The sequence below is a fragment of the Aquarana catesbeiana genome, linkage group LG09 (assembly GCF_042186555.1).
Source record: "Aquarana catesbeiana isolate 2022-GZ linkage group LG09, ASM4218655v1, whole genome shotgun sequence".
NCBI classification, from domain to species: Eukaryota; Metazoa; Chordata; class Amphibia; order Anura; family Ranidae; genus Aquarana; species Aquarana catesbeiana.
In genome coordinates, this window is record NC_133332.1 from 239,797,707 (window position 1) to 239,825,644 (window position 27,938).

At 45.9% G+C, this 27,938-nt stretch overlaps 1 protein-coding gene across 1 annotated transcript in view; it reads left to right on the top strand.

The window, feature by feature from the left end:
* Positions 1-27,938, top strand: part of LOC141108421 (metabotropic glutamate receptor 6-like) — a 181,644-nt gene that overhangs the window by 132,562 nt on the left and 21,144 nt on the right. The window lies entirely within an intron of this gene.

Sequence of the window (27,938 nt, forward strand, 5' to 3'; positions counted from 1 at the left end):
GGTGTGTCTCTTGTAGGAAAGCCACTCCTGTCCCATAATGCTCAATTTCTTTCAGTATTTTATGCCTTTTTGTTGGTGCATTTTGCCCTCTAACATTGTACGTCAGAAAATTAATTGTTGTCATGTTTGGCTAGTTTCCCCCCTATTTTCATGGAGACGGGATCTATGTCTATATTTACAGCTGTTTTCTATGGGGTCTAAGTTTTGTCCTCCCTCCTACCCCCCTTCCCCCTCCCCCCATTCTTTGCCCTCCCCCCAGCCACCTCCAAGCTCCTGACGCAAGTGGAGTCCCTCTCCATTTCTCACCTGCGAATCTCCCATCCTAGGGTGTTGATCTGACCATGGACGCCCCCCTCTTCCCCCCATGCTCACGGACAGGTCGCCCCGGAGACAGTCCAGGTTTCCCAGTATTTTAGTGCCACTTCTCTTTTTTCTTCCTTTTCCTCCCTTGCCCCTCTCCCCAGAACCATCTCGAACAGTCTCCTCTTTGTCTTTGAACTTTTAAGTTCTTCTTGCGGCTTCCTATGAGTTCTGCCATTGCCCTTCTTCTCCCACAGGTCTTCCAACTTCCGACCATCCTGGGATATCCACTGTTGGGATATTCAGTTTCCTACAAAAATCTTGCAAGTCTTCAGGGTATTTTAATCTCACAGATCTGCCCTCTTTCTGGGCTACTGAAGATGCCGGGAAATCCCAGCTATACTTGATGTTAACCGCTCTCATTTGTTCCAATAGTGATTTGAGGAGTCTTCTAGCCAGGGTTTCTACTGATAGGTCTGTAAATACTTGGAGGGCCTCCCCCTCGTACCTCAGAGGTGGCCGGTCTCTCAGTCTTTTCCATATCTCTGCTTATCTTCGTATAGTTGGAATCTTACTATAACGTCCCTTGGTACTTCAGCATTTAAGTTTGGGGGTTTCCTAATCCTGTGTACTCAATCAATCCCTAATTCTTCCTCCTTTTTTCTTACCAGGAGGGGGTTAAATATTTTGCTCATTATTTTTTTCAACTTTTCTCCTCTATTTTATGGAAGCGCTCTGATCCTTAAGTTCTGATGTCTGCTTTGGTTTTCTTGATTTTCAAGTTTTTATTGCATTTCTCTCTTTCCCCTTTGCAGGGCTTTGACCTGCGTTTTTAGCTCTTTTATCTCTAAGGCTTGCTTATTGTTCTTTTCCTCCGTTTCCTCCACCCTCTTCAGCAGCTCACCCAGGTCAGCCCGCATTATTGCAATTTCTGTTTTAATAGAGTTTGCTAGACTTACAAACATATCTATTATTTCCGCTGTAGTTGGCATTTGGGCGCTGGTACTTTGTTCCTCCATTCTGCTTATCTCAGCTCCACTTTCTGTCGTAGTGTCCTGTGTATCTCATTTCTTTTTCTCAGGGTCTTTTTTCTTTTCTTTAGTCCCCTGTTGTTGTTTTTCAGATCCCAGCTTTTTGGGCTTCCTTCTTTTGTTAAGTATTTCTGGATCGTGCTCGTATTCAAGCTCTCCTTTGGGGTTTTGGGTTCTGTCCTTTTTATAGTTCTGCCTCTCATACTAGTATTTTTATTTACTACTTTTTTCCTCCCCAGGTTGATTTCTCCTTTTACACGTAGTTACTTCAACTGTACTTTGCTTCTTACCGGCTTCTTTAAGCGCCCGCTGTGCAGTACCCCAGCAATTCCTTATGTGGCACTTATTTCTTCTCTCTTTATTTCTTATCCAGGTTCCTCTTTTGTCCTTTCTACCAGCCGTTTTCCCCCTAGGCAGTATAGAGGAAACTTTTCATAAGATCATGCAAAGTCTTCATAAGGAGGTCAACACCACAACTGCTTTTCAGCTTCCCCCAACCACTCAGCATTGAGTTCTCATTGAACTAGATAATGTTCAGTATTCAGCTGTACACTGGATACCGGTGGGGGGGCAATCCCCGGTCTACCCAACTGGTCTGTGGGTGTTATAATCCGCCGTCAGTTGTAGAAGCTCCTCTGCGTGTTTGAGTTGCCTCTATGTCTGGTCCAGCGGGTTGCTTATAAAACCCAGTGCTCTTCCAGTTTATGTAGCATTCAATGGTTATGCTTTTAAATTCACAGTAACAAGAGAGTCCATTTTTCTTTATAAGTTACACATACATAGCGCTTTTAATCACTCTGATTTCCCCATTAGTTGGCAAGTATTTTTCAGCACACAGTTTAAGGGATACACTTGGGCTAGCGTGAATAATCCAAGGTTTTTTATGCTCTTTTATAGGCATTCCATTTAGACCTTCCTTAGTTGACTTTTATATGCGATTTTCCCCGCGACTTTATGTCGCACTCAGTCCCCTTGCTCCCCAGTTGCTGGTCACAGACACTCGCCAGTCCCTGGGCACCCGCAGCGCCCAGTGTGCAGTTTAAAACCCTGCACCTAAGATTCCCTCGTCTAGTTTGGTGGAGGGGGGAATATACATATGTCCAAAGTCTCTAAAATGTATCCCGATCACCCAGTAGTGCTTAACCCCTCCTCTCCGGTTCACATGTTCTATGCAATGTGTTTATAATAATGCCTCCGCTCAAGCTTATACCGTTCCTCCGTTTTTTTTCCTTTTTTTTGTTAAATGCTTTACACTGCAATCTATCGTGGCTTCCTTTAGGTGTTTATACCGGCATACTCTCGGACATCTTAACCACTACCCTTTCCCCTCTTCACTGGTTTATTCTCTCTGTTTTTCCTCCAACCTGCTTATCTAGAGACATTTGCTTAAAAACTTTCATAGACACCATATAGTCCTTCTACCTGGGAAGGTTAACCAGTACCTAGGCAGGGTTGATAGGTCAGCATACAGTTTGTCCATTTGTTATTTGCTCACCTCTCCTCCTGTAGGATCCTTTCTGGGTCCCAAAGCAATGGGGGGGTGGGGCACGGGGATACAGGAGGGGCCGAGGCGGCCCGGGCAGGGTTTCAAGCGTGTTCCTCCAGACTCTCCTTCCGCTTAATGCTCCTGTCCTTCAGCCAGCATACAGGTGCAACTGTGGGCTGTCATCCGTGGAGCTTCTCCCAGTCTCTCACGCCGTTTGCCTCCAGCTGGTCCGCCCAGAGCCTCTTCTGTCTGGCGTCATGGTCAGGCTCCTCCCCCAACCGAACGGCGTCACGTCCTCAGCCCCGCTTCGGGAAAATCAGTTTGACTTATTGATTTCACTCTTTAGGTCACAGTCCACTTCTTGGCTCAAACCGCCCATTTCTATGGTGGGAGGCACCAATTTGATCAAGATGATCTGGGTGTCTCAATTATTATATCTCTTGCAGAACTCTCCCTGGTGGATTCCTCTTAAATTCTTTAAAGTGTTCACTGGTATTTTTAGAGAACCTGTGTGAAAAATGAAAATACTAAGAATTGGATTAGAACTTCTTCAGGATCCTAGAGATAGGGCGGTCTTGCAGCACCAAATCCTTGGTCTGACTTTTTGGCTGCGCAATTGCAACATCTGACTGGCAGGGATTGCTGTCCCTCCTCAAAAAGTTGATTAGATGGCTCTTCAAGGGGACATGTTCTCTTTCCAATTTGGAGTCTTCTGCACCTATTAAGTAGGGGTGCACCGAATGGGTTTTTTGGTGCCAAAACCGATACCGAAAATGAAAAATACACTAGGCCGAAAACCGAAACCAATACTGAAACTTATTTTTTAAAAATATTTTATACAGAAGATGGTCAGAGACTGGGGACATGGTACAGGAGATGGTCAGAGACTGGGGACATGGTACAGGAGATGGTCAGAGACTGGGGACATGGTATAGGAGATGGTCAGAGACCGGGGACATGGTACAGGAGATGGTCAGAGACTGCAGACATGGTACAGGAGATGGTCAGAGACTGGGGACATGGTACAGGAGATGGTCAGAGACTGGGGACATGGTGTAGGAGATGGTCGGAGACTTCAGACATGGTACAGGAGATGGTCAGAGACTGCAGACATGGTACAGGAGATGGTCAGAGACTGGGGACATGGTACAGGAGATGGTCAGAGACTGGGGACATGGTACAGGAGATGGTCAGAGACTGGGGACATGGTACAGGAGATGGTCAGAGACTGGGGACATGGTACAGGGATGGTCAGAGACTGCGGATATGGTACAGGAGATGGTCAGAGACTGGGAACATGGTACAGGAGATGGTCAGAGACTGTGGACATGGTACAGGAGATGGTCAGAGACTGCAGACATAATACAAGAGATTAATGCAGCCTCACCAGTGCCCGTCAGATGCAGCCTGCCTGTGTCCCCAGTGCAGCCAGCCAGCCTGTGTCCCCAGTGCAGCCAGCCTGTGTCCCCAGTGCAGCCAGCCAGCCAGCCTGTGTCCCCAGTGCAGCCAGCCAGCCAGCCTGTGTCCCCAGTTCAGCCAGCTAGCCAGCCTGTGTCCCCAGTGCAGCCAGCCAGCTTGTGTCCCCAATGCAGCCAGCCAGCCAGCCTGTGTCCCCAGTGCAGCCAGCCAGCCTGTGTCCCCAGTGCAGCCAGCCAGCCTGTGTCCCCAGTGCAGCCAGCCAGCCTGTGTCCCCAGTGCAGCCAGCCAGCCAGCCTGTGTCCCCAGTGCAGCCAGTTAGCCAGCCTGTGTCCCCAGTGCAGCCAGTTAGCCAGCCTGTGTCCCCAGTGCAGCCAGCCAGCCAGCCTGCCTGTGTCCCCAGTGCAGCCAGCCAGTCTGTGTCCCCAGTGCAGCCAGCCTGTGCAGGGGAAGAGAGGGAAGAGAGAGCCACCGCCGCCTGGTTGATTAGAGCGCCGGGAACATAACAGCTTTCATTTCAATAGCTGTGTGTTCCCCGCCGTGTGCCGTCACATACAGCCCCTCCTCTTTGTCCGGCCCCTTTGATAGACTGATCACCCGTCCAATCCTGGGACGAGTGATCTGTCTATCAAAGTTCCCGGCGCTCTAATCAACCAGTCGGCGGCGGCTCTCCTCTCTCTTCTGCGCTATAGGACACCCCTGTGATGGGCGGGACCAGGGGAGGGGCGGAGCCCCGCCACATTTTTGGCTCCATTTTTCTCTTTCGGCAAATTGCTTCGGCGTTTTAGCGGCCGAAATTTCGGTGCATCCCTACTATCTTCTAGATTGTAAGCTCTAACGAGCAGGGCCCTCTGATCCCTCCTGTATTGATTTGTATTGTAAGTTTACTGTCTGCCCTCATGTTGTAAAGCACTGCGCAAACTGTTGGCGCTATATAAACCCTGTATAATAATAATAATAATAATAATAGTAAGTCTCCTCATTGTTTTCCCACTGTAAACATGATAGGATGTATTTGGGCTTCTGCCAAAGATCTATTAGAAATCACTGGTTATACTAGGATTACCCCTATATGGTTTATTGATTTACTCCCTGAGCTTAGGAAGTTGCAGGGATTCCATAGTTGGGCCAAAGCAGCCATTCTGACAAATTCTCCTTTGTGCATTAATCAATCTTTTAAATAATTTCAGCAACTGCAAGTAGAATTTGCTTTAGATGAAAGGGTCTTCTATCAATATCTTCAACTCAGAAATGCCCTCTTGGCCCAAAATGGTTCCTTCCCTGTTATTTGAGTTTTTAAGGCACAGGATCCAAACAGGCTTATTTCTGAAATACACTATTGGGACACCTGCCTTTACAAGCATATGAACTTTAATGGCATCCCAGTCTAAATCCGTAGGGTCCAATATTGAGTTGGCCCACCCTTTCAGCTATAACAGCTTCAAATCTTCTGGGAAGGCTGTCCACAAGGTTTAGGAGTGTGTCTATGGGAATGTTTCACCATTGTTCCAGAAGAGCATTTGTGAGGTCAGGCATTGATGTTGGATGAGAAGGCCTGGCTCGCAGTCTCGGCTCTAATTCATCCCAAAGGTGTTCTATCTGGTTGAGTTCCTCCACACCAAACTCGTTTATTCATGTCTTTATGGACCTTGCTTTGTGCGCAGTCATGTTGGAACAGGAAGGGGCCAATCCCCAAACTGTTCCCACAAAGTTGAGAACATGAAATTGTCCAAAATGTAGTGCCCAGCGCCAGTAACTGACATCATATCTGTGAGCCAGATCAAAGGGATTGTGGGATTAGTAGTTCCTCAGAATGGCAATTGCTCCGTATGACTACGCACCAGGACTACATATCCCAGGGATCTTTGCTACCATCAGAGAGAATACTAGGAAGAGCGATAAAAGATGCCAGAGACTCGCCCCATGCTTTCTTCATCCTGGGCCTGGTGTGTGACGGACCTCTCTGTTCTGAGAAGGTGAGGTCATGGCCTACCACGCGGTGTACGACATTCCAACCATTCCAACCTGGCCGAGAAGGACCTATCACAACCCGTGCTTTGTGCTTTGCATCGGATGATTGTCGCGAGCGTACCCACTGCAAGGACGCCTCTTCGGGAACCGCTGTTCAGAAGGCATTGCAAACCTTTTTTTTGTTGCTTCACTGGGACACTGTGCACAGACAGCTTTACCCTGGGGAAACACTTTACTGCATCTCTATTTGAACACTGTACATACACACCTGTCGCATCAACCTTTCCAAGAAATACCATTGCTTTGTTGCTGCACCTTATTGGATATAGTTAACCACTTACGTTCCCGCCAGCCGTCATTTTACATCGCTACTTTGAAGAGGAATATCATTGTTATGGCAGCAGTTAGCTGTCATAAACCCAGTATCCTCTTCCTAAGCGGGCGATCAGCTTTCAGATAAAAGTAGTCTCTGCGGCTGATTCGCCACAAGATCACTTTTATCAGTGGTGGGAGAGGGCCCCCCGCCGCGCTCCGGTGCCCTCCGCCGCTTACCGGAGGCGATCGCGTCCTCTTGCTGGCTTAGTATGGAGACGAGTGAGGGGAAGATGGCCCCCACCCGTCTCTATATCATTGCAGGGCAGAAGCGACGTCAAAACAACTTTTTTTTTTTTTTTTAAATTGCATTTTAGTGTTAATATGAGATCTGATGTCTTTTTGACCCCAGATCTCATATTTAAGAGGCCCTGTCATGCGTTTTTTCTATTACAAGGGATGTTTACATTCCTTGTAATAGGAATAAAAGTGACACCATTTTTTTTAAAGAACAGTGTAAAAATAAAAGGTAAAATAAATAAGAAAAAAAAATAGTTTTTTAAACGCGCCCCGTCCCGCCGAGCTCGCGCGCAGAAGCGAACGCACACGTGAGTAGCGCCCACATATAAAAACGGTGTTCAAACCACACATGTGAGGTATCGCCGCGATCGGTAGAGTGAGAGCAACAATTCTAGTCCTAGACCTCCTCTATAACTCAAAACATGCAACCTGTAGAATGTTTGGAAAGAGATTCTACAAGTAGTTCCCTCCATTTCTCTTTCTCCTTCGCATATGCTCACACAATTATTTATTATACATAGTGCATATAGTACCGGACAATTTCTTTATAGGATAGGCCTATGCCAAGATTCTTGCTGCAGCAATTGTAATCAACCTCATGGAGACTTGATACACTTGCTGTGGCAATGTCCAAAACCTAAAGTGGTTGTTAACCCACTTATTGTTGTTACTTCAGTCCCCTCTGTTGTAACAAATGCTGTGCCCCACCGTATGTGTTTTCTAAAAAATCAGCCCATAAATACCTTATTTTATAGCGCCAATCGGCGGTCACGTGACCGGCCATCTCTCCCCTATCCAGGTCTGACAGCAAAGTGGGCAGAGCCGAGAAACCCCCACTGACGTCAGCCAGGAGGAGGAAAGGAGGAGAGAGACGGCCGGTCACGTGACCGCCGGGCTGGCAATAAGTTATTTATAACTGGCTTTTTAGAAAACACATACAGTGGAGCACAGCATTTATTATAACAGAGGGGATTGTAGTAACAATAGGTTATGATACCAGCAGGAAGGGGGGACGGGCACTGGTACAAACTGACAGGCACAGAGGGGAGGAGGACACAGGAGCACAGAGGAGAGCAGAGAGCAGGACTGCAGATGACGGAGGCACATAAACTGTCCATGATGTCAGGGCTCAGCAGCCATGATAAACCGTGGTCAGTTTACAGGGGGAGGATATAAACAGGCAGGATCAGCCAGGTATTTCAGGTGATACAGGGGGCCAAATGACACAGCACACATATCATGTGTATAACATGCTTTAAGGGAATAGGATCCAATTTAAAAAAAAAAAATTTTTAGGTTAACAAACACTTTAAATGGTATTGGTTTGATGTTATTCTTATTGTTAATGTTATAATGGGTTCCTCACTCACTATACTGTAGATCCCTCGACATGTATCCCGGGATATTTTGACTTATCCTCTTTAGACAAGTGTACGTTTCTGGTAATTTCCAGGTCACTCTTTGCTGCCTGTAGAATGTTAGTTGTTAAATGGATTTTAATCTCCCCTCCTACGATAGTAGAATGGGTAAAGAAATTTAATAGGCGCATTGCATATGAAAAGCATACATATTTTTTGTGTAATGCTATGCTTAAATTTGATGGTATTTGGAAATGCTGGTCAGTTACTATAAATTTGAAAGTTCTGTAATGTACCACTTGTATTTTGTACTTGTTTTCATATATTTGTTATAATTGATCGGGTTAGGTAGGTGCTTACTTATATTTTATAATTAGGTCTACTATTTAGCATTTTGTTGATTGTACTTGAGCTGTATTAGACAAGATTGTTTTTTTTTTTTTTTTTTTTTAAACAGTTTATTGGATTTTCATAAAGTATAAAAGGCAGTACAGTGGTGGATTTACACAGAAGAAGTATTCCACGATCTACATAAAGTTTCATAACAAGAGTAAACTATACGGTACCAAGTGAGTGAAAATTTTTTCAGACAGAATTACAGAGGTCTACAGTAATAGTGTGTTAGTAAGTATATTGCATGTTACAAGGGTACAAATGAGAGAGAGCAAGGACATTTCCAATGTTTAACATGGGATTCTCTGGTTCCATGTATTGAGCATACCAGGTGTGAGGTGGATTCTATAGTAGTCGCAAGGGGTTGTAAGGTAATTTTCAGTTACTAGCGTGGTATAAAGTATTGTTATTGTAGCAGATCTGGACCGACGGTAATAGTGTTACCCACAATCCTGGGCACCCCTATAGGGTACTAACTGTGCCCAGTGTAGGTACAGAAATTTGCTTAATATTGGGGCATGTCGGTAATGTGCATTGTGTAGAGTGCGAATCACCAAAATGTCAATATGGGTGGCGTATAAAAGGGAATAGGCTATGCAGTATGCCTGAGCTGACGTGAGGTAGAGAAGGGGGGGATAGGGGGGTGGTAAGACGGAGGATCAGGACGATATAATTAGTGTGTTAGTGGGCTATCCGGCCGGTGTCGTCTCCTGAGGTAATAGTAGGTGGGTTGGTTTGCGTACCTGTGGAATGTGATTTCCTGAAATGGGTCCAACATGCCCATGTATCAGTGTATTTGGATGGTGAGTCGGATGCTTGGTGTATGAGATTCTCTATGTCAGCTATCCTGTCCACTCTCCGGATCCACTCTGGGATCGAGGGGGGTGATGTGCTTCTCCAATGTACAGGGATGCATAGGTTTGCCGCATTAATAAGATGGAGAGTCAGTGACTTCTTGTATACACGTTGGGGGATCGAAGTATGATGGAGTAAGTATTGCGCTGGGGTGTAGTCAGGGGTGTATTTTATGATGTGGGTGATTAGGCTGTGAATCGCGGCCCAATAGGATTGAATGAGTGGGCATTCCCACCATATGTGAAGAAGGGAACCCCGGGCTGCGTTACATCTCCAGCAATTTGGGGATATTGTAGGTAGAAATTTGTTACTTTTATCGGGAGTTCTGTACCATTTTGAGTATATTTTGAACCTGCATTCTTGTGTCGCTACGTTGCCGGAACCTTTGTGAATATGGTAGAGCACATTTCTCCAATCATCTGTGGTTAAGGTTGTGTTCAGGTCAGTTTCCCATTGACTTAGCAGAGCAACATTTGTGATGTTTGGATGAGTGGAGAAAAGTGTGTGGATGGTCGAAATGAGGTGTCTTTGGGGTTCGTTTCTGGAGCAGAGCTGTTCGAAGGGTGTAAGTTCCCTATGAATGTTGTCTTTGTGTTGGAGGCTTTGCAAGAAGTGACGGATTTGTAAATAGTTGTAGAAGGGGATGTGATATTCTGGAAATTTAGTGGTCAGCTCCGAGTATGGTAATAGAGTTCCTTGGTGGCATAGCTGTTGCGCTAGAAGACGGGGTCTATGTGGTTCCTAGGTTGGGTGGATTATGTGGACGCCCGGTGTAAATTCCGGGTTATCTTCGATAGGTGTCATTGGTCCCGACGCGGGTTGGAACTTGACAATTTTGCATGATTTCGTGAAGTTGATTAGGGTGGAGTTGATTAAGGGATTCGCAGTGGCGGTTTGCGGGACAAATTTTGGGTTGATCCAAGGGAGGAGTTTCAAAGGGGTTTTGGTAAAAGCATTTTCCAACTGCACCCAGTCTTTTTCTTTGCCGTGTACGTGCCAATCCACAATTCTAACTAGATGGCAGACCTGATAGTAGATTTGTAGGTCAGGAACTTGCAGTCCTCCTTGTAATTTGGAGGTTGTCAGTTTGTGCCAATTCAATCTGGGCTGTTTGGATAGCCAGATGAATTTTCTACACATCTTTTTGTACGAGGCAAAGAAGGAGTGCGGGAGCAATATTGGTATGGTTTGTAGAAGGTAGAGCAATCTAGGTAGAACGTTCATTTTCAAGATGGCAATCCTTCCAAACCACGAGAATGGTCCAGTCTGCCACCTCTGGAGATCACCCTCGATGGCTTGTAGGATCGGCAAGAAGTTAAGCCTAAACAAATCTGATAAAGCAGTGGGTATGTTAATGCCAAGGTATTTTATGGCTTGCGTTTCCCATCCAAAAGGGAAATTATGTTTGCATTGTGTGACCGTTTCTTGTGTTAATGAGATGTTGAGTGCCTTGGATTTGGAGAAGTTTATTTGTAGGTTCGATAAGAATTTAAAGAGGGCAAAATCTTTGAGTAGATTCGGGATGGTAGTGGTCGGTTCTGTAAGGAAGAGGAGAATATCATCTGCATAGGCGGCTACTTTGTAGTGTGTTTGATTGATTTGGACGCCTTTGATGTCAGGGTTTTCTCTAATTTTGCGCAGCATGGGTTCCATTGTTAGTATGAAGATCAAGGGGGATAATGGGCATCCCTGTCTAGTACCGTTGGACACGGAGAAGGCGCCCGACAGTCCACCGTTCACTCGGACTTTGGCTGTGGGAGAGGCGTAGAGGACCATAATCATATTGATGAGTCTCGACGGGAGGCCTACGAAATGTAGGGTAGCTTCCATAAAATCCCATGCCACCCTGTCGAACGTCTTCTCCGCGTCCAAGGATAGAAAGAAGCCCTTAGTACTAGTGGAAGTCAGCCAATGGTGTATGTTTAAAGCTTTGGTAGTATTGTCTTTAGCTTCTCTGCCGGGGACAAAACCTACTTGGTCTGTGGTGATTAAATTTGGGATCAGGGGTAGAAGGCGATTTGCTATGGCTTTGGCGTATAACTTAACGTCTACGTTAAGTAGAGAAATGGGGCGGTAATTAGAGACCAATTTGTCATCTTTCCCTGGTTTGGGGATAAGGGTGATGTGAGCCTCTAAGAGATCTGTGGGGGCCGTATTGGTAGGGGAGAGGTTGTTAAAGGCCGTGACCAGTTGAGGCAAAAGTATATCAGGGAATGATTTGTAATATCCGACCGTCAGCCCATCTGGACCGGGGCTTTTGCCCGGTTTCATCTGTTTTAGTGCAAGAGTTATCTCTTCCGCCGTTAAGGGGACGTCAAGAGATGCGGAGTCTTCGATCCGGATGGGCGAGGGAGCGTATTGTGATAAGAAGTTATGGATTGCCTCATTCCGGTCTGTCAGAGTGAAGGATGATTGAGGGGTGCGAATGTTGTACGGGTTGGTGTAGTAGCGCACGAATTGCTCCGCTATGTCATCAGATTTTACCATAGTTTTACCCGAGGGGTCTACGATGGAGTGTATGGTGTGGGCCGCTTTTTTCGCTTGTAGTGCTCTAGCCAGCATCTTCCCTGATTTGTTGCTGTATTCGTAAAAGCATTTTTGTGTAAGCATGTATTTCCTCTTGATGTTGTTGTGTAATTCGTCTAGGAGTTCGGTTCGTAGTTGTGTCAGTTCAGACAGCGCTTCTAGAGCTAGAGATGCCTTGTGTTTACGTTCTAAAGCGGAAATACGTGTGGTTAGGTCCTCCAGTTTTGCTTTCCTTAGTCTGTTTCTGTGCGCGGCCTGTGACAAGAATGTGCCTCTTATGACACATTTGTGTGCAGCCCAGACTATTTCTGGAGCAGTGTCGTCCCGACCGTTTTCTGAGAAATAGTTATTTAAGTGTTCGGAAATCTTGTGGGAAATTTCAGTGTCTGTGAGTAGGGAGTTGTCTAGGCGCCATATGTGAGAGCGGGCAGTTTGATTAGGAACGTGTAGGGTTATAGAGATCGGGTTATGATCTGCAAGTATCATCGGTTCAATTGAGGACTTGTGGAGTGCAGGAAGATCGGATTGGGAGATGAAGAAATAATCTATTCTGGAATATTTTGAGTGTGGTGGGGAGAAGAAGGTAAAGTCCTTAACTGTGGGATGAAGTGTGCGCCAGGCATCGTGCAGTAATAGTTCTCTGAATTGTGTTTTGATCGCACGTAAAGCCCTGTAGGTAGAGGATGAGGTGCCGTTGGATGTGTCGAGGGAGGGATCGAGAGGGACGTTGAAATCGCCCCCTACTATAAGGCTGCCTGTGCTAAAAGTTGTGAGGAGTTGTAGTGTACGGCGGAAGAACGGTACTTGTTGGGAGTTTGGAGCGTATAGGTTAGCAATGGTGAAGGTCTTGTTGTGCAGAGAGCCCTTGAGGAACAAGAATCTCCCCAAAGGGTCTCGGTGTATATCAGTGACAACGAATGGACAGTTTTTTGATATGAGGATGCATACTCCTTTCGATTTGGCTTCATCATTGGTTGCGTGATATACAGTTGGGAAGTGTTTGTTCTGCAGTTTGGGGACTGCATCGGATCTAAAGTGTGTTTCTTGGATGAGCGCAATGTGGGTGTTGGATTTTTGCAAAGAGGTGAGTAGAAGAGACCGTTTTTCGGGTGTGTTAAGGCCCCTTATGTTCATAGAGCGCAATGTGAGTGTGGAGTGTAGAGGAGCTTGTGTCGCGGTGTAGGCAGCGTGATCCATGACCTCCGTCAGGGTAGGGGTGGGTATGCACTTAGGGATTAAGTGGTGAGGGGGTGCGCTATTCAGAGTTTCAACAGTAGCTTAAATCGTTTCAAACGTGGCACAGGGGAGAAACCGAAGAGGCAGCAGAGGGATCAGTAGAGTCTGCTGTCTCGTAGGGATAATGTATTCGGACAGGTACAGAGCACTGATGGTCTCCAATCCGTGGAATCCGGATTGGCGAACCTCACCGCAACTGTGTGGGGGTTGGCGAAGATCTGGCACAAGTGGTTTAACGGGTTGTTAAGGTATGGAGACAGGTGTAGCCTGCCATCCTATGACCAGTGGAGTTTGAGTAAGGTGGTGATTGATGTATGTCAAGATCTCGGCGGAGCGTATGAGGTCCAGTTAGGAGGTAGAGTAGGATCAAGGCAGGGGTCTATGAGCGAGAAGTGCGTCTGTGTATATATATTGATACCTAGAACGCTCGTCTAGGAATCGTGACAACCACTTTAGTAATAGTGCTTCCATCGGTCGGACACTGAAGTCCTGTCTTCCAGTTCGGTCTCCTATATAGGTGACCGTAGATAGCAGGGCCTATCTCAATGTTCCTTCAGGGGTGTAATAGGAGAGCTTGGGTGTAAGGCCACCTGAGAGGGCCATTTGTGGTGCATGGTGGGGTAGGGGTCAAACAGACCCGAATGTACTGTAGTCAATGCCCAGTACCCTGTATTGCAGTAGGCTGTGTAAAACATTACAAACAGTTTGTAATAGATAACCTGAGGTATTAACTTACCCATAAGCAAAACATAACAAAAACTTAATTCTTAAAAAGAAAAAGAAAAGTCAATGTGGAGGTAAAGTGCACATTAAGTAACGTGCAGGGGGTGCATGCAAAAGAGTTCGGTGTCCTGCAGAGCCATCAGCAGAGCCACGGAAAGGGGGTGCAGGCGTCAGAGCAGAGTACCTGAGTGGTGTGGGAAAGTCAAACCTCCCGTCGAGGTAGGTGGTGTCCGGCTTGGACGGTAGGTGTTTCCAGCCCGGGGGGTTCGATTGCATCAGCGAGCCTGGTGTGTTCTCGTAAGATTGTGCGGCGGTATCGCATCTGAGCTCCGTTCTTGCACAAAAGGGCGTGCAGTATGCGATGTAAGAGTTCCACTGGTGAGCAGCAGGGTGTTGTCAAGCCGAGGAGTGTCCGTTCAAGTCGCATCAATCCCTGCCGTCGGAAGTCCGGGGCTGAGGAGTGGCTGCAGATCTGCAGGGGTCTTGCGATGAGCCGGGTGTGAGGACCGATGGTGTCTGGTAGGTAGTGATCCGTGTCCGGTGGAGAAAACGGGTCGTCCGCAAACCTCAGCATCCGGCGCGGCGATGATGACAGGTGCATGAGGTGCCGGAAACTAGTGTGCTACCCGGAAGGTCACGCCCAGGTACTAGAAGGCTCTCGCTATCGCGGTGCAGTCTGGTAGTTGTAGTAAGTCAAGTCTGCTTCTGACCTCCGTGGTGAGAATGAGGACATTACGTGGTAGCAACCCACGAGCATGGTGGTTGGGAAACAGGGTGAATAGTCCTGTCACGTTGCTCCGGGGGGGCAAAGAGCCCGGTATGGCAGTGCGAGAAGAAAATAAAACGTAAAAACCTTAGAATCCAAAAAACAACTGAATAAAAGAACGGTGAAAAAAAAAGCTGTGTCTGGGTCATCAATTGTAAAGGCCATCCAGGGGGAGAGACAGGCAGTAGGGCCCAGGCGGTCACAGCCTACTATGGAGAGCATCAGCGTCCCCTCCTGGCTCTCCTGGAGGTGGGAGAGTGGGGGCTGTGATCGCGATGGTTTGAACGGTGCGCACCATGAGGCGGTGTGTTAGAGGGAGATCTTCTTCTCCGTAGGCCCGCGTTAGAGGCTTCCATGGGTTCCTCAGTTGGATGTTCTCTGCGGATTGCGGAGCGCCGAAAATCTGCATACCAGTTGGGTACCTCTACTCTCGGTATGTGCAGAGTGTCGCAGAAGGTCGGGAGATCCTCAGGAACTTTAAGGTAAGCTGTGCGGCCATGTGAGGTGGCAGCTAAGCAAAATGGAAATTTCCATTTGTAGGTGATGTTGGCGCGTAGAGCATCTAGCAGGGGTTTCAGGTCACGGCGGTGTTGGAGGGTGATGCCCGACAGGTCCTGGTATATTTGAACAATCTTCCCCTCGTGTATGATCTGTGGTACACCTCTGGCCTGCTTAAGTATCTCTTCTTTGACTCGAAAGTCTGTGAGGCAGCAGATGATGTCCCTAGGGGGATCAGTGTCTTTCCCTTTTGGCCGCAGGGCCCTGTGGATCCTCTCCAAGTCAATTGGCGTCTGTAATGGTCTGCGTAAGAGGCCGTTGAATAGGCTGATGGTAGCTTGAGCAATCTGGTCGCCTTCGATGGATTCGGGCACTCCTCTGACCCTCAAGTTATGGCGTCTGCCGCGGTTGTCAAGATCCTCGAGGTGTCTCTGCATTTCCCTCATTTGAAGCGTGTGAGTGTCGACATGCCTCGTTGTTTTGCGTAGCTGCAGTTCTTGACGGTCCGCCATTTGTTCCGCTGCCTGTACTCTGTCAGAGAGGGCACGGATGTCAATGCGTAACTCAGAGATAGCGGCAGAGAGAGTGTCTTTGATGTCTGCGGCTATCATTCTTAAATCCTGAATGTTCAGCTGAGGTACTGGACGGTCCTCCGTCACGTTCCCGTTCGCCTGGCTAGACGGTAAGGGCTGTGGTATAGGGCCCGGTTGTGAGGAGATCATGGCCTCTGAGGTGTTATGGCGTGTAGGCGCCATATTGCCTCTGCCCGACCGGAACATTTCAGGGATATTGGAGTGTCCTGTGGTGCCCGATTGTTCCCTAGGAGAGCGGGATCGGGAGGTCGAGGTATTCCGGGATGCTGTCCCCATGTTTTATCCGAGCTGGGGGTGTCCGTGTCACCGATAAGCAGATGAAAGGTCGTCGGATGGCAGGAGCTATTGAGTTAAGCAGCCATCTTCATGCCAGGTCAGGCCACGCCCCGTGTTTTTTTCCCTTTCTTTCTTCATTGTTGTTTTTGTTTTGTTGTCTGGGTTACATGTCATATTTTAAATGTGATTGTATTTCTTTACAAAAATTCTTTAATAAAAAAATTCTGAATAAAAAAAAGTTAAATAAAAAAAAAGTCTTAAAATAAATTTAATTATAATTAAAAACAATGTAAAAGCAACCTCACCTCCCTGGGCACATAAAAATCATGTGACATAAAAAATTGCCTTTGATCTTCTTGTGTTCCCTTTCTGTCTTCCCTCTTCTTAGTTTTTACTTCTCTCCTCTTGTTTACTAACTTCCCCAGTCTCACTTACATACGCATGGAATGGGATCCTGCCCCCCTCCCTTTTTTTTTTGCCTACTCCCACTGTTTTAGCTTATGGAACAGCTTTGAAACGGGAGGGCCTTCATGATATTACCTTGTAACAAATACATTGGGGTGTATTTACTAAAGGCAAATAAACTGTGCACCTTGCAAGTGGAGTTGATCCATGTGAAAGCAGTTGCCCTCAATTTTTCCAGAGCTTAGTAAATTCAGTAAAGCTTCACTTTGTAAAGAATACCCAATTAGGTGCATGGAAAAGGAAGGAAAATAAAAAAACAAGAATTTTTGCTTGCACATGATTGAATTTTGGAAATCAGCAGAGCTTTACTACACTTACTAAGCTCTAAAGAAAATTAGTGCAACTGCACTTGCAAAGTGCACAGTCTATTTGCCTTTAGTAAAGCTACCCCATTGTTTTTCATGTGCCTTTTGGTATTTGTTCTATGGCATTTGAGATGATACTATAAATTCATATAACTGTGTATATGTTTATGTACTTGTATTGTTTCCTTATTTCTTGTTTTGTATTTTATTCAAAATTTCAATAAACATTATTGTACAAGAATAAAAATCACTTCAGACTCAAAGGTTGAACATAAAACTAGGGATGTACCAATACCACTTTCTTAACACAGAGTATGAGTACCGATACTTTTTTTCAAGTACTCCCTGATGCCAATTACCGATATCTATCACCTAGGAAGAGTAGGTTGGGAGGGGGGGTTGTTAGGGAGTTGAGTAAGGCTGTGGTGAGGGCAGGGTGGGAGTAGAGGCGTTAGTGAGGGTAGGGTAATTGAGGATGGGGTGAAATAGGGATTGTGAGGTGGGAGAGTTGGGATGGAAAAGATCGCTGGTGGGAAGAGGGTGGGGATAGGAGGGTCATTGGGAGACATGGGGGCAGAGGTGACAGCTGGTGGAGGGAATGAGGATGCAACACAGGAGGGCATAGTACAGGGGGTTAGGAGGGCATGGTTCAGGCACATTACATACAGAGTGCAGGGTTCAGGCACATTACATGCAGAGTGCAGGTTTCAGGCACATTACATACAGAGTGCAGAGTTCAGGCACATTACATGCAGAGTGCAGGGTTCAGGCACAGAACATGCAGAGTGCAGGGTTCCGGCACAGAACATGCAGAGTGCAGGGTTCCGGCACATTATATGCAGAGTGCAGGGTTTAGGCACAGAACATGCAGGGTATAGGGCACAGAACATGCAGAGTGCAGGGTTCAGGCACATTACATGCAGAGTGCAGGGTTCAGGCACATTACATGCAGGGTTCAGGCACATTACATGCAGGGTGCAGTGTTCAGGCACAGAACAGGCAGAGTGCATTGTTCAGGCACAGAACAGGCAGAGTGCAGGGTTCAGGCACAGAACATGCAGAGTGCAGGGTTCAGTTCTCCTCCATCACTCCTTTCCACTGCATTCTCATCCACATGATCCCCCATCCACCCCTCCTCAGCCCTGACTCATGTTCACACCTCCTCTACTGACTTCATCTTCTCCCCCCTCCCTTAAAAGCTACATCATGCACTTGCCTTACTGATCGTTGTTGTGCTAATTTAATGTATCTGGCTGGCTCTTGCACAGACATCCCCCACTGCAAGCGCTGCCTCTCTGCAGCCAAATCATCCAGGGGCATCGGCATCCGGGCATCAGGGTCAGGTCAGAGAAAGTGCAGCTTACCTTCCAAGGCCCCCCACCCCTGACCGCACTAGCTGGGACGCCAGCATCTCCCTTGTCACTGCACTGTACTCAGGGAGACAAGGTATCAAAAAGACCCGATCCTAGCACAGCTAGTATCCTGAACGAGTTGGGGTTAGGGTATTGGAGCATTTTCGCGAGTACCGATACTCGCGAAAATGCCTACTATCGGCACCGACACCAGTATCGGTATTGGAGCAAATAGTGTAATGAACATAGCAAAAGAGGGCTTGATCAAGTGTTGCCAACTTACCAGATTGAAATTTACTGACACAACAACCAAATTTTACTGGCATTCCCAAACGTTACAAAACTAGTTTTAAGTGGAAATTTCAGTATTTAGGCTACAAACAAGTACAATATGCAAGTAGCAATGTATTTTAACCACTTAAGGGCCGAGCCTCTTTCTGAGATTTGTTGTTTACAAGTTAAAAACTGTTTTGTTTTTTTTTGCTAGAAAATTACTTAGAACCCCCAAACATTATACTTTTTTTTTTCTAACACCCTAGTGAATTAAATGGCGGTTCTTGAAATACTTTCTGTCACACCGTATTTGCGCAGAGGTCTTACAAGCGCACTTTTTTGAAAAAAAAATACACTTTTTTTAATTAAAAAAAAAAGACAACAGTAAAGTTAGCCCGTTTTTTTAATATTGTGAAAGATAATGTTACGCCGAGTAAATTGATACCCAACATGTCACGCTTTAAAATTGCGCCCACTCGTGGAATGGCGACAAACTTTTACCCTTAAAAATCTCCATAGGCGATGTTTAAAAAATTCTACAGGTTGCATGTTTCGAGTTATAGAGGAGGGCTAGAATTATTGCTCTCGCTCTACTGATTGCGACGATACCTCACATGTGTGGTTTGAACACTGTTTTCATATGCGGGCGCTACTCACGTATGCGTTTGCTTCTGCACGCAAGCTCCGCGGGACGAGGCGCGTTTAAAAATTATTTTATTTTTCTTATTTATTTTACCTTTTATTTTTTATTTTTACACTGTTCTTTTTAAAAAAAAATGTGTCACTTTTATTTCTATTACAAGGAATGTAAACATCCCTTGTAATAGAAAAAAAGCATGACAGGATCTCTTAAATATGAGATCTGGAGTCAAAAAGACCTCAGATCTCAAATTTACTCTAAAATGCAATAAAAAAAAAAAAAATGGCCCTTTAAGATATATGGGCGGAAGTGACGTTTTGACATTGCTTCCGCCCTGCAATGGTATGGAGACGGGTGGGGGCCATCTTCCCCTCACTCGTCTCCATACCCAGGAAGGATCCGATCGCCTCCGCCGCTACTGATGGCTCCGGTTAGGGCGGAGGGCACTAAAGAGCGGTGGGGGGGCCCCCCCTCTACAGCCGCTGATAAAAGTGATCTTGCTGTGAATCCACTGCTGGGACCACTATTATCGGAAACCGGTCCACCTGCCAAAGAAGAGGATACCAGGGTTGTGGCAGCTAGATGCTGCCATAACAAAGATATCCCCCTTCAAAGTTAGGACTTATATTGGCGTGCGGTGGTCCGGAAGTGGTTAAGGTAGATATTAAGGCAAAAAAAAAACATATTTCTTAGTTTATTTTCGATAGAGTAAGAAAGTAGCTCAGGGATAGAACTCAAGAAACTCAAGAAGGGAGGTCAAGAAATTAGAATGGGCAGGCACACATAAATGAAATTGACTCTCACAGTGACACTAACAGCAGTGTGCAGCAGCACAGCTGATGATGACACCTCACCGGCACAACACGTCCTCCGTAGTCACAGTGACAGTCTCTCTCCACACCAGGTGGTCCACTCCAGTCCAAACAGCACTGACAGTCCGACTCCCGGCTTGCCTTTGTCCCATCCCGGTAGACACGCACACTCAGCTCCGTTCGGCTCCCTTGCACCATGACCGCACATGTGTTTTGCTTGCATCTATCTAGCAAGGTTATTTTGTGGTATAAGCAAGGAAGCTGAACTTCTGCAGTGTGTAAATGTGCTTTTACTATACAAAGATGCTGTACATACAGAACTATTACAATCTTAGGAATACAATACAAGACTGACAGATATCTATAACAAGCAAAATGCCTAGCAAGTGAACAGCCTATGGTATATAACAGTACAAATACACTTAAAAGTTACTTATTTTCTGTTACTGTATGTTCGTGATCTCCAATGGCAACGATTCTTCTGGAGGATCAGGCACCTTTCTTCTGATGTTACCGCATGATGATGTGTGTGTGTCCCTGTCTCTTCTCATCCCTTTTTATTTGTACAAGTTTGTTACCAAAAGTTAATAGTTACATACTTGTTTCCATAACAACCCTATTAACAGTTATTCTTTCAGTTTGAGAGCTGAAAGAATCTCAAACAAGTTGTTTACTGTAGCTGAGAAACACTGGACTGTTGAAAACTGTCCATTGAATACAACAATGGTATCTATGTAAACCATTGTCTACTCAAGCCAAGACAGTAATCTATGAGCAACCACTATTGTGTAATGTTATGTCTGATTAAGTTAAAAAAATCATATTTTTAACAAAAGCAACACATTCCACCCTAGATTTTTTTTATCCTTTCAGACTCCATACAGAAAATAACTTCATCAATAAGAAAACAGATTCTAAACATTCATTTTCCTTGAATGCAACACTTCCCATATTTCTGTCATTGAGAAGTTGTTTCAGTCTTTAGCTGATTGTTCATTAGAAAGTCCATTCTAAAGTTCTTTAGAAACAATTCCAGGCGTGTAATACATCAAAGGCCTTGCTCTCCACAGTTCTTGCGATCTTCCGTCACTCTTTCCATCCTGTCCTATTGATCAAATCGGAGCCAGCCTGTGGAGTGGAAAACAAAGCAGATTATCTGTTCCTTCTAATAATACATAAACAGTAGATCCAAGCCCTTCAGCTTCAATCTCTCCTCTAAATGGCTTCTTGCCTGGATATCTGAATAACACTTTTCCCCCTGCCTGTACCCACTTCTGACCCCCCCAAAGAACATCAATAGGGAGGAGAGGAAATATACTGATATTTCCCAGAAGATCACTGTTGTTTATTTTGGAAGGTCTGATGTTATGTAGCCGCGCTTTACACTCTTGCTGAGAAGTGTCCACCAACCAGTCAGAGTCCCAGCCACTGTCTTGAAGCTCATCTGCCAATGCAAATATAACTTCAAATCTTCCTGCCAGATTCCCTCTCATTCCTAGATAGGCTTCAGCTTCAGATACATCACTCTTGGTTTCTATGTCATGGGAAGCAGTAACATGGTATCTGTTAAGCCCTGTTCTTTCAGGAACATTACATAAATACTGAACTCTGCATTCCAGCTGTGGAATCTGTGCCCCAGCCCCTACCATGCTCTCATATGGTGTGCTTTTGGTTATTTGCCTAGAATTTAACAACATGACTGCCTGTGTGAGGACCCGATCCCACCCCCTTAGTGTATGTGTGGGTGTAAGTTTGCGTATCTGGTCCTTCAATAGCACCTTGTATCTTTCAATCAAACCAGCTGCCTGTGGATGGTATGGGATGTGACACAACCAGTACAGCCCAGAATTAGGGTTGTCCCGATACCACTTTTTTAGGACCGAGTACAAGTACCGATACTTTTTTTTCAAGTACTCCTCTCCATTCAAAAACTGACACATCGTAATCACAAGAGATTACAATGTTTCAGTTATGTGAATGGACTGAGTCAGCTGACTCTGTCCATTCACAAAGGAAGGAGGAGGAGGACAGCAGAACGGAGGGGACAGCGGAGAGGCACAGCAGAACGGAGGGGACAGAGAAGGAGAGGGGGACAGCGGAATGGCTGAACGGAGGGGACAGTGGAGAGGCACAGCAGAACGGAGGGGACAGAGAAGGAGAGGGGGACAGCGGAACGGCTGAACGGAGGGGACAGCGGAGAGGCACAGCAGAACGGAGGGGACAGAGAAGGAGAGGGGAACGGCAGAACGGAGGGGACAGCGGAGAGGCACAGCAGAACGGAGGGGACAGAGAAGGAGAGGGGAACGGCGGAACGGAGGGGGACAGCGGAGGGGGACAGAGGAATGGAGGGGGCATGGAGGAGGATGCAGTGACAGTCAGCGGCGGTGATCGTGTGTGGGGGAGTTACAAGCACCGATCACCGCTGTATGTCACTAAAGCAGCTGAAAGCCACGGGGGAAGAAGCTTGTAACTCCCCCACGCGCCGATCACCGCTGACAGTCCAGGTATCGGGGGAAGCATCGGGAGCATTTGCCCGAGTACAAGTACTTGGGCAAATGCTCTGTATCGGTGCCGATACCAATACTAGTATCGGTATTGTGACAATCCTACACAGAATCTTTGGCCCACTGCTGTACTGTTGATCCGGTGAAGTGTGAGCCATTATCACTTTGGACTCGTTTGGGACAACCATAAGCAACGACAAGTTTCTGGAGCAGTTGAAGCGTTGCGGTGTGATCTGCACGTTTGCAAGGATGAACAAGCATAAGTCCTGAATAGGTGTCCACTGCAGTGCAACAATATCTCAGTCCATTGTTTCCCCGGGGCAGCTGACCGATGAAGTCAATCTGCCAGATCTCTGCAGGCCTCTCACCCCTCTTAATCGACCCGATGGAGTACTTTTGCAATGGCCATTGTCGCACTTCTCCACACACTGTACAGTTCCCTATTACGGTCTTTATCATGTCCATGGATATAGGCAATCCTCTCTGCTGTGCCCATTCATATGTTGTTTTCTGCCCCAAATGTCCAGATTGCTTGTGGGCCCAGTTGGCCAAGTTCATCAAGACAGGATCAATTGGCACAACCGCCTTCACTTTGGCGATTTCATCTGCAACTCTGTTATAGTTCTCAAAGTCTGGGACTAGGGGCACATGTGTATCAACATGCCCCACTTTTATGGTGCGAGAGTGAGCTTCCTTCCAGATGTATTCCCATACTTCCTTGCCTCCCCACACCACCTTTCCATGAATCATCCATTCATTGGACTTCCACATGGGCATTCAAGTTGTCAGTCCTTTAAAAACCGCCCAGCTGTCAGTGTAGATAGTGACATGGGAAGAAGGATCCTCCTGAAGAGTCATCACTACAGCTTTCAACTCTGCATACTGACTGGACCCTCCAATTCCGGTCTCCTGCAGGACTGTGTCTGTACTTGGGTTGTAGGCTGCTGCTGTCCATTTACGCCCAGACGAGGTGACTATGGCTGAACCATCAGTGAACCACGCTGACTCCTTCATGTCTTCTGACAGAGACTCAAAGGGTGGAGCCTCTTGAATGGGGGATGACTGCAGCACAGGATTTTCTTCTTCTGGCCGGGTGCTGGTAAAAGTAACAAGCCCTGCCAACTGTTTTGAAATGTCTCTAACATCCCCAGCTGCATAACCCCCTCTTTCTTGAAGGTACCACTTCCATTTCATCAGTGTCTGGTTCTGAGCTACAGCTGTCCTAGTGGTCAGTCCATTATCTCTCACCCATCCTGCTATTGGCAATGCAGTATGGATGGTAACTGTGTCCTTTCCTGTAATGGTCTCTACATGTTGAAGTGCTGTGTAGGCCCCAAACAGGTACTTCTCTAGGGGCGTGTATCTTCTGTGCCCCTGATAGTTGTTTGGACCAAAATCCAATGGGTATTGCTCTCAGTCCTTTCTTTTCATTTGGCTGCCACAGACTCCAAGATATGGTACCATTCTTTTCCACTACATCCAGCTAAAATGATAATCCTTGTCTCACGGGTCCTAATCCCTGATGCTGCAAAATAGCTTCTTTAGCAGCCAGGAATGCAGTTCGCTGCTCTGAACCCCATGAGAACTCAGTCTTTTTTCTGGTGACATTATATATAGTCCTCGGAATCAGTCCAAGATGTGGAATGAACGATCTCCAGAACCCCACAACTCCAATGAACTTCTGTGCCTCCTCTTTGGTAGTAGGGGGCGACAGAGCCTGGATAGTTTGCACAACTGTCTTTGGATTTTTCCTCTGCAGCCCAGTCCACATCATTCCCAGGAATTTCACTTCTGTGCCGAGCCCTTGGACTTTGTCTTTGTCGATAGCCCACCCTCTGTTCTCTATGTGATGTATCAGCAGGTGCAGTGCTTCAGTTACATCTTCTTTTGTTCCAGAGATCATGATGTCATCAATGTAGTGGAACACAGTGACTTTCAAACTCAGGGTACTTAAATCTTGGGCAATCAGTCCATGACAAATCGTTGGAGAATAAACATAGTCTTCAGGAAGCACGGTGAAAGTGTAATGGCGGCCATCCCACACCATAGCAAACTGGTCTTGACACTCTGGGTCTATCAAAATTGAAAAGAAAGCATTAGCCCGGTCTATCACAGCATAATATTCTCCTGCATCTTTAGCAATTTTCTCAACAATTGAGATCATATCTGGTACAGCTGACTTCAATGGAGGTGCCACTTTGTTTAGACCTCTGTAATCTATAGTCATTCTATATGTCCCATTAGGTTCCTTTAGTGGGAACACCGGAAACGAGAAAGGACTTACAGCAGGTCTAAGGATCCCTACTCTCAACAGTTCTTGAATAGTCTCCCCAATTTCTTTCTGGCCTCCAGGAAGTCTGTACTGCTTGAGACAGACTGGCTTCTCTGGTGGAGGAATGTAAACAGGAGTCCATTTTGCATGACCTCTGACCACAGCCTTCACCGCCCTTACCAGATACGCTTTATCAGGATACCCGAATGTGAATGTACCTCTTTCAGTCTGAACTGACTGACCTTGAAGTACATCAATCTCAAGAATATTTTCAGGTAACTCTGATACCAAAACATTTGTCATAAATCCTGATCCCTTGCCGATAGCCAATTTCACTCGTATCCTAACTGCTGGTGTAGTTTGCCCTCCCAAACCTTCTACATAAATCAATTCTCCTTTGTGATGGGAAGGATTTCCTTGCAAAAGTGTAACTTTAGCTCCGCTATCAATTAAAGCCATTACATGTGTAGGAGAAGATGACTCCCCCCAGCATACAGTGACAGGTGCATATGGGTGTCGGTCTCCTGCTGTCACTGCCCTCACGGCTATTACAGGAGACTCACCTTCCCTTCGTAAAGGATAAGGAACCTCCCAATCGCCTTTTCTGAGTCTCTCTAACTCCTCCCCAGGATAAAGGGATTTGGGTTTGGGTTCATGTTCAGTTTTGGGAATTGGTTTGGGGCTAACAGGAGGGGTCTGTTCTGTTTCCTCTAAGTCTAGGCTGATGTTATCTTCACTAGGAGTAGTGTTTCTAACCCTGACAGTTTTCCCTACTAAATGTTTCCACCTCTTCAGCATTTCTGCAGTAGAAATGCCATCTATCTCATCTTTAGGTACTCCTGCCTTTAATAGGTCCACCCACATTTGTTTCCTAGAAATAACTAGCCTGGTTTTCTCTTCACCTCCTGTCGTATCTACCCCATTTCCTTTCTTCTCTGTTCTTTTCTGTTTGTATTCCTCCTATCTGGCCTTGACCGTAACTACTGCCCTGACAGGTTTTGTTTTAGCCTCCTCAAGCTCCCCCAACTGGCTTAAAAGGGTCGTGGCTTCATGAATGTTGCTGTTTAATCCCAGGCCTCCCAACAAGGACAATAATGGAGCCCTGAGATTAAATGGCGCAGACTTCATCAGCTTAGAGCGCAGAGCAGACGTAAAGGGTTCCATATCTGGACCCATCCATTCTGTATTTAATCCGGTTATACAACCCGTCTCACCTAAACTGGAAATACCCTCTCCTATTGCTCTCCAGGAGTATGTATTTTCCAGGTCAGTAGGATAGCGTATACTCGGACTACTCCATCTCTCACGAGGTCTAACAGTGAAAAATTCACGCTAAACTCTCGGGCTTTTCGCATTGCCTGACGCAATTGTGGATCATTGGTTAACACTCCCATAGTCACTGCTTCCTTACCTGACAAAACAACACTGTCCGCCCCTTCATCCCATAAGCGTAGGAGCCAACTCAATAGTGGTTCCCTATACCTTTGTTTGTATTGTTTTGTAAACTCATGGAGTTCAGTTTGTGTAAATTCCCGTACTTCAAATTCAACATCTCCGGGGTTGCGATAATGTACCTCCCCATCTGCCATACCTTCTCTATCATGTTGCCGTTTCCTATGCTTAGTAATGAGAGGTCTGGCATACTTTTTCTTTCGCACTAGCAGATCATCATGCATAATATCAAACTCTATCTCCTCATCCTCACTATCATTTGAGGAGAGCACATCCTCACAATCTCAATTCTGGGATGTGACAATGGCACGTATCCTGGCTTTACTAACAGGTTTACGGCCCTTCCTTTTCCTTAAGGCATTAATTGATTTGGTCATGAGGGCTGCACACCGCTCTTGCAAAGCATCACCCCGACTAGCAGTTGAATGTACACACTCTGAAGCAACTGCTAGCTGGTCTTTTAATACCTTAACTTCTGCCTCTGCCTTCTCCCTTCTATGTGATTCGGTATAAATAGCATTAAGGAAGTGCCAACCCACTGTGGACACTGTCCTCTTCTCTTTTTTACTTAAATCCAACCCCTTAAGGCTAAAATCTATAAAATAATCTGAGACTTTATCACCCCAAGTCAGCTTCAAGGGAGAAGTATACTTCACAAATTCTTTAGCAAGAGGCTCCCACTCATTGTCTCTGGCCCAGATTGGTAAGCTGCACACTTCCTTCTGGCCACCAGAACACTCTGCAGCCTTGCTTTTCCTAAACAGCTTACGCAACATTTTACCTAGCACAAACTACACAACACACTACAGAAAAAACAGGTCTGCTTCAATTAAATTATAGCACAGCTCGCGGCACAAGCCCTCAAATGTTTTGCTTGCGTCTATCTAGCAAGGTTACTTTGTGGTATAAGCAAGGAAGCTGAACTTCTGCAGTGTGTAATTGTGCTTTTACTATACAAAGATGTTGTACATACAAAACTATTACAATCTTAGGAATACAATACAAGACTGACAGATATCTATAACAAGAAAAATGCCTAGCAAGTGAACAGCCTATGGTATATAATAGTGGAAATACACTTAAAAGTTACTTATCTTCTGTTACTGTATGTTCGTGATCTCCTTTGGCAACGATTCTTCTGGAGGATCAGGCACCTTTCTTCTATCATGAGTGGCTTCTGATGTTACTGCATGATGATGTGTGTGTCCCTGTCTCTACTCATCCCTTTTTGTTTGTACAAGTTTGTTACCAAAAGTTAATGGTTACAAACTTGTTTCCATAACAACCGACAAACAACAGTCATTCTTTCAATTTTGAGAGCTGAAAGAATCTCAAACAAGTTGTTTACTGTAGCTGTAGAAACAATGGACTGTTGAAAACTGTCAGTTGAATACAACAATGGTATCTATGTAAACCATTGTATACTCAAGCCAAGACAGTAATCTATGAGCAACCACTATTGTGTAATGTTATGTCTGATTGAGTTTAAAAAATCATATTTTTAACAAACGCAACACAACACGACACACTCAGGCACTGCCTCCACCAGACCCGCTACCCACCGATGCCACCCAAACACACTGTAGCAGGCACTCGGATGAGTCGAGCGCCACAGCCATATTTTTTACTAGCAACCTTTTCCTGTCACTGGCATTTACTGGCAGGAGAAAAGTGCTCATTTTTTATTGGCTGCCAGTAAAAATACTGATGGTTGGCAACACTGGCTTGATCTACAACAAAAAGTCTACCAAAATGTAGGGATTTTTGAGGAAATTTGTACTGTATTTGCACTTAGGTCATTACCTCACTTACTGAGTTCTGCT